General features: G+C 32.3%; 1 pseudogene; it reads left to right on the top strand.

Annotated features, from left to right (window-relative positions):
* The first annotated feature begins 1,221 nt into the window (after window positions 1–1,221).
* Window positions 1,222–2,518, top strand: LOC112680813 (annotated as a pseudogene).
* Window positions 2,519–7,509: the final 4,991 nt, after the last annotated feature.

Below are 7,509 nucleotides of genomic sequence, written 5' to 3'. Positions count from 1 at the left end.
ACATAATAATAATATGTTACATTTATATCAATATAAATTATTCGATCAACTTGAAAACATAAAATCGTATAATATTATGTACCGTAAAATTTACTAACTTTTAATATCGTATGCATTTTCACATGAAAGATTTTCTCGGGCCTCTGTTCTAATATTATTATGAAGTGCTAACCTTGTCAAATTTTCGTCTCTAGAAGTCATAATGTTCAATCTAGATTAAATAAATTATAATATAATTATTACCTAGCCCCTGCGACAACATGGAAACAATGTATCGTTTTACTAACAATAATGACACATTCTAAAATGAAACTGCACATTTTCCTAATTAGGGGTCAACATTTGTTTGGAAGAGGGTCATAAAACAAAATGATTCAAAATCACTTTGTCTGAGCAAGAAATTTTTTTTGACAATAATGTCACAAGTTAAAATAGTACTATCGAATTCTCACTATTACAGTGCAAAACTTCATAAATCGAAATAAATTTGAATAGACCGGTTTTAATTTTCCTTACAATTCTGACATAAAATTAAATAGTACGTTTTAGATATAATATTAACAATAAAAAGTGTACTTACCTTTTGTGCAATACCGATTTTTAACAAAATAAAACACTATTGCACTAAATGAAGCAGATCTGTCCTGGTAACGGCAAAATAGCAAACTGAATTATGACACTCTTGAAAAAACAATACTAAAATATTAAATAATGCAAAAACGACACTTATGCCATCGGACGGCTTAATATTAAGTTATAGATATGACGGTTTTACACGGAAATACTACTCTTGAATGGCAATCTAAATATGGGCATAACTAAAAATAGCCGATTTTTGAGATATGACGTTGTTGAAAGGAGTGAGCGACATGATTAACGCGGGACGTTTTGGATTACGGGGTTATCACGCATGCACACGTAGTTACACCGTCAAACTTCGATAGGCAAGGTGATAACGAATAAATTGATAACACATAACTATTGATTACGGTATTATTACACATGCGCACGTGGAAACATTGTCAAACATTAGGCGTGTTTTCGCGATTAAACAAATGTAACATGGTTAATGAATTTTATAAACAAGTCGTTTTCACGGTATTAGTTATAAGTTATAACTGTGGTAATAATTTTTGGTCATGGGTTACTGATATTTTATAACCGATCAAATGTAATGGTTATGTTGTTTGGTTATTGATATAGGAAAGTGATAACGTGATAATGGGTTAGATATTAAATTGGCAGTTTTATATTTTATTTTTATAATATTAAAAATATATACTTAGACACCTAGGTCCTAGTTGTATTTGAAAATCTCGTGAAGAAGTTGTATAGTTATAAAAGTTATATTAGTTTAATAGTTATGTCGTCTAAAAGTGGAACGTTCGTCAATTTTATCTTGTCTGATGGCAAAAAGATATACTCTGAAGATAATAATGTGCTGTGTTATGTAAAAATTCAAGGTAAATATAAAAATTTTAATGTTTAAATATACTTGGTATTACTAAAAAACTCTTATATATTTAAAATATTTAATTTATTTGTAAATTGTATAGACAAAGTATGTGAAATGTGGATACCATCGTCTTTGGTTGATATAAATATGACCAATGAAGATTCTGCTCAAATTGAAGATTGTAAATTAAGTGATGACAGAACATCAGTTAATGGTAAATATATCAACATAGTTACTTTTTATAACGTTATGATACGTACAAATCTAGAATTCAATTAAATCACAGCCTAGTACATTTTATTTATACCTTTTTACATTTTATATGTTTCGTAGAATCAATGATAACAGAAGAAGAAATATGGTCTTCACGTAAACCAAAACCAAAAGATGTGAAAGCTACAGAAGATCTTTTAAATATAGTTAATTTTGAACATATTCAAAAGCAGCTACTAGATAAACGAACTCCGAAAAACAAAATATACAAACAATAGCTTTGAAACTTAAAGAAGATCATGGTTATGTAGTAGGTAAATCTTTAAAAGATAGTGGAATGAAATGTCATCAAAATTGAGGAATTTGGAAAAAGGATACATGGCTTTCATTCAAAATAGTAAAAAAACTGGAACAGGGAAGATCAAAAATCCACCATTCTTTGATTTATTTCATTCAATATTAGGTAATAAACATAAAGTGAAACCACCTATTTTACTAGACACTTTAGATTTAGATATGACAGAATTTGACAAAATTGAAGTTGTAAACCCAAAAAATATCCAAAAGTCTAAAGATTTATCTGATGAAGATATAAATGAAGGTTCTTCACATTTTAAAAATATTAAAACTTCTTCAAAACCAAAAAACTTGAAAAAAGAACTAATTGATGAAATGAGATCGCAACATCAAGAAGATATGACTATGCAAAAGAAGCTTATTGACGTTTGTGAATAGTCAATCAATGAGCAAAAAGAGCATCGTCTCATTTTGAATAACGAATTGTCAGCTATTGTAAATAGTTTAAAAAAAAAAGTGAACAAATATCTCCGAGAATTGACAAAAGATTAATTATATATTTTTAGATATCTGAAAAAGAAGTTAGATTAATTCAAAGAAGACTTATTAATTTTATTTTAATTTATACATTATTATTATATTTATATTTTATATGACAACTTAATTTCATTAAACATTTATAATTTTGTACTAACAATAAGTTATTAAAATATTATAAGTAATAGAAGTATAAAACTTGATAATAGAAAAAGATTGGAAGTCTTTACAAACCATAAGCATCAACATTATTTCCAATTATTGTTACTACCCTGAGGTGCTAAATTGTAATTTAAATGGTTGACCTCGGTAATATTACTATTGGAACATTTCTCATATTTTGTTATGCGCTTTTATTAATTGCATTTATTATAAATGTAGCCTGACAGCTCATATTCGTGTTACCCTCGGGTCTTAATCATTCCTTTCTTTTCATACGAATACGAATATTATATTAATAATAATCATTTCCCGATTTCTATTATTTTTGATCTACGTGGTCCCATCCATGTCTTATGAGTCGTAAGGACCTACATTTATGTATGTCCGCAACACAACCAAGATTTCTGTTTGACCATAAACTTTTAATATTGCAATATAACCTCCATCATCTGGTGATCTCCGTCGGTAAGTCGGATAACCATCATCTCCAGTTTGAGTATCCTTGACCAATTTGTGAGGGTATTTCTTACTACATTTTCCATTATTCATACATGGCGATCTAATATTTAACTCGCCGCATGGGCCATGAATCATATTCTTGCATACTATTTCATAAAGTATAGGATCTCTGTCTTTGTTTGGTATCTCGGCAGAAATAATTTTATCAAATTTCATCTGGCTCAATTTTCGTTTGTAACCACAAAAGAATGTGGCAGTGTGGCAAACCTCGTTTTTGCCATTCAACACTGTAAACTAAACAATTTACATATCCGAAAATATATTTATTTTTAATACATGCATAAACTTTTTTAGTTTGAGATGAAAAACTCTAGAGATTATATCGTGTCTTTCAAATGACTTTTGGTCTTGAAATAATTCATTTTCCATTCCGGCTTGCATGTGAAAGTAATAAATAAATCTGGACGGCCAAATTTACGAACATAAGTCATGGCATCCTGATTTTTTTCATGCATGTATCATGGGGAGCCAGTAAAAGAGGAGGGAAGAATTACTTGTTGCCCCACGTTATTAGTATTAATATTTGCATCATTGTTAACAGCATCTCGGAGGTGAACATAATCATCCGCACGTAGTTGTTTTTGATGGTTACGAATAAAGTGTAGTCTTTCAGAAATCATTTTTGCCATCATATCTATTGGCTGAATAATGTTTTGTAATAATGTAGATGATTTAGACTTGTTTCTCTATCCATAAACCTATAAGAATAAAATTGCATGCAGGAGACAGTTTTTGTTCGATTTTGGTTATTTTTCTGTAAAATATTAATGTGATAACCGTTTTCGCCTCTAGTATACATCAATGGATATTGCAGTGCATAAGATCTAATCAGTGCATAAGATAATCATAAGATCTATTCAATTTGGAAACTCGACTCAAGTGTCCACTCCGACCTTGCAGAACTATATCTCTGGGACCTTTATCTTCGTTGACTTATAATACAGCTACTTCATCGATGGTAGGTGCATTATATTGACCTCTGTGTTCATCTTGAGGAACTCTGTCAGCATGAATAATTAACTTAAAGTTTTGCAACTCATCAAAAGACCTCGACTCCAGATTAGATCTGAAGCTCTGTATGAGGTGATTATTTTCACGCAAAACTGTTTGCAATGATTCAATGAGACCTCTTTTTAAATTTGGAATCATATTTGTTCGAATAGTTTTTTGAGCCGATTCTGACATAAAATATATTTGTAAAAATATATTTAAACTACCTATTAAATGATGCACTTGAACCTGAATTTTCAAAGAGGGCATGAAGTTCCCTTCAGCTATTTCGTTTGCTCCAAACGATATCATTTAAAACAGAGTATTATACCGTCTAGAATTATCAAAGAAATGTTTTTATAGTGAGTGAGAATTATCAATTAAACTTTTAATTAGGTCTGGAAGATCCTAAAATTGGTGTATAACAACTTTACCGTCAGCGCAGCATAATCCATGGGTTTCATCTTTCCATTTTTTTGCATGGCACTTAGGATATAATATAGTCATTCGTCCAATTTAAAGCGCTTTAATATTTAAATAATCAATCTCAGGTTGATAATATAGGTACACGCACAATATAGGTACAATTGTTTTAAATTTTTTATGAACTTTTATGAACTTTTTTACTGACAAAAGTAGTACTAAAACCTTCAGCAGAGTATCGGGTTTCAGCCAAAAAAGTGTCGGCGTTCAGTAGTTTTCTCGGTTAGCGCGGTCGAAGAAAAACCCTTACAATTTTATATATAGTATAGATAGATAGATTATTAATTACGGATTCCGACATTGCAGCACATGATAACTGTACGAAGTAGGTGGTGAACCACCATTTTTTATATTATCTGAAGACCGACGGGTCTATCGGATTGATTTATTTATTTATTATTTATTATTAGTGTGTGCCGTGTGGGCCACACATTGTTGATTTATTATTTTATTGTTTAATTTATATTTTGGTTGTGCCGCTGTACGGCCAACCTTGCATTTATTATTATTATTATACTATTTATCATATTATACAGTCCACTTATTCATACCAATCTTTATTTATTTATTTATTTATACTCGTACTATTCATATTTTATTACTAGTGCTCGGAAGTTGTTGCATTTGCATGAATTTTTTGAACCATTAGATTTATTGCTAAGTAAGCTAGAAATTCATTCCAAGACACTACGAAAAACATATCAATCGTTTTTAGTGCATATTTTTGCATATTTAGTGATTTTTAGATTTTAGAACATATTTCTTAATTTTACAATTAACACCAAGGTGTTACGTGGTACCCAATAAAAACAGGTACCTATCGTAATGATGTTGTTGGATCGGGATAAATTTGATTAAACAATTATTTCAAACACTTGTAAATACTTTAATAAACACAGACATAGATACAAAAATATAAATTATAAATTTGCGCGTTAACAATATCAAGACGCAACTCGGAAGGGCTTAGTCTGATAGCTGGACACGTCTGCCGTTGGTGGTGAAACGGAGCCTTTATATACTCTGTTGATTCTGTTTTAATTGTGTTGTTTTCGACACGTGGCTGTCCTTGGTCTTGGTCTTCATATCCAAGTGATGTTTCATCACTTGGTTGCCCTTGGCCTTGATTGTCTTATTCGCATGATGATGTTGTTGTGGTTGTTTGAAATTCGCGCGTGGCGCCCATTAAAGGTTTATACGACTCAGGAATATGCGTACTATTATTTCTTAATAATATATGCATATTACAAAGGCAAAGGGGTGTAACGGGTGAGATCACGATATTCGTGTGACATGACCGTGTCAATAGAAATTTTCCAAACACTTTCTATTTATACATTAGGCCATATAATTAAAACGCCGGGGTATTTCAATGAACCATTTTACAAACTTGCCCTACAGGCCACGCTCTATTTGAATTCCATAAGAAAACATGTAAAATGAAGGTTTTGCAGACCCTACGTGGCGATAAAGACAAGTACTGCATGACGGGCTTCAAAACCCTACGTGGCACTATATCCAAAACTCAATTTTTGGCTTAGCGTTTAACCTGTTAACAACAATGGGTTATAAATTGAGGTAAAATATATTTTAAATTATAAGTTATAAAAAAATTGTGGAAATATTGTAGATTGTTTTATATGTATTGTTATATTGTACTGAGCAACATATGCTCGTCGCTTGTGTATTAGTATTTGTGTGTGGGTTCGTCGAACGAACGGTTTTCCCGTACGTCGTTATCGACGGGCGACGGACCATTGTATTGTATTTATATTTATATTTGTATGTATCGGTAGTGTTAATTAATGTGTGTCGGGGCTGCGGCCGATTCCAGGTCGTCTCATGTTTTTAGTTGGTTGTTACCAGTCGTCGGAGAATAAAGTATATTGTATTACATTAAATTGCGACTTATTATTTTTCCACACCACACGCATTAGACCCAGAATTTATACGCTACAGTTCAGGTGTGGGGTTCGTGTGTGTGCGTGTGTGAATATTGGGTGAGTCGCAAGTCGTGAGTGCGTTTTTTGATATAGTGCAGTGGTGCGAAATTGTATTGTCGTACGCGAATATTTTGTTTATCGAACGAAACGTGTGCGTTGTTTTTTTTTCTCTTGAAGAACTTAGCCGTTTCGGGCCAGGTTATTTGTAACTGGGGCAGACCGATATTGTAGTCGTTACAAATCGGCGGAAAATCGCGTATATACGTGACGTGTGGCTCGTTGGAGTGAGGTTACAGTGTATTAGTCAACTTTTGATAACCACAGTAGGGCTGGAATATTGCGTGGCAATGGCCGAGGGTGATGAAAATGTCGTTGATGGTGGTACTGAAAAGGTAACCGAACACCGTCGCTGGTTAGGCGATGTGTCGGGCGTCTTACCGGAATTTAACCAGGTAAGTCCGACTATGGCGATCGATAAAATTGAAGAATTCGCTATACTTTATGATTAGGACGATGTTGCTGTACAACACTTACTGGTGTGGCGAAGACTTGGCGGGACAGTTTACCGAGAGCTGATAGAACTTGGCTCGACTGGGTAAAATTACTAAAAGATAATTTTCCGACAAATACGATGGAATACGTGATACAATTAAAATTAGATGATCAAATTTTTTCTCGGAAAAATTGACAGAATATGATCGAATATTTTTACGAAAAAATCGCAAAGTGCAATCGTGCGAATATGTGTGATGCCGAAGTTATACAGTGGGTAGTTCGCGGATTAGGAAATGATCGATATCGGGATTATCTTGGTCCTCTTATTAAATACCAACGACCTACTGAATTATTACCTCATTTGATTACCGCAAGCGAATATATACGAGATAAAAACGAATATTTTAACACAAA

The sequence above is a fragment of the Sipha flava genome, unplaced genomic scaffold (assembly GCF_003268045.1).
Source record: "Sipha flava isolate LNK unplaced genomic scaffold, YSA_version1 18109_pilon_pilon, whole genome shotgun sequence".
In the NCBI taxonomy this organism is placed as follows: domain Eukaryota; kingdom Metazoa; phylum Arthropoda; class Insecta; order Hemiptera; family Aphididae; genus Sipha; species Sipha flava.
Note: the sequence above shows the minus strand (reverse complement) of the source record. Positions and strands in the feature narration are given on the sequence as shown.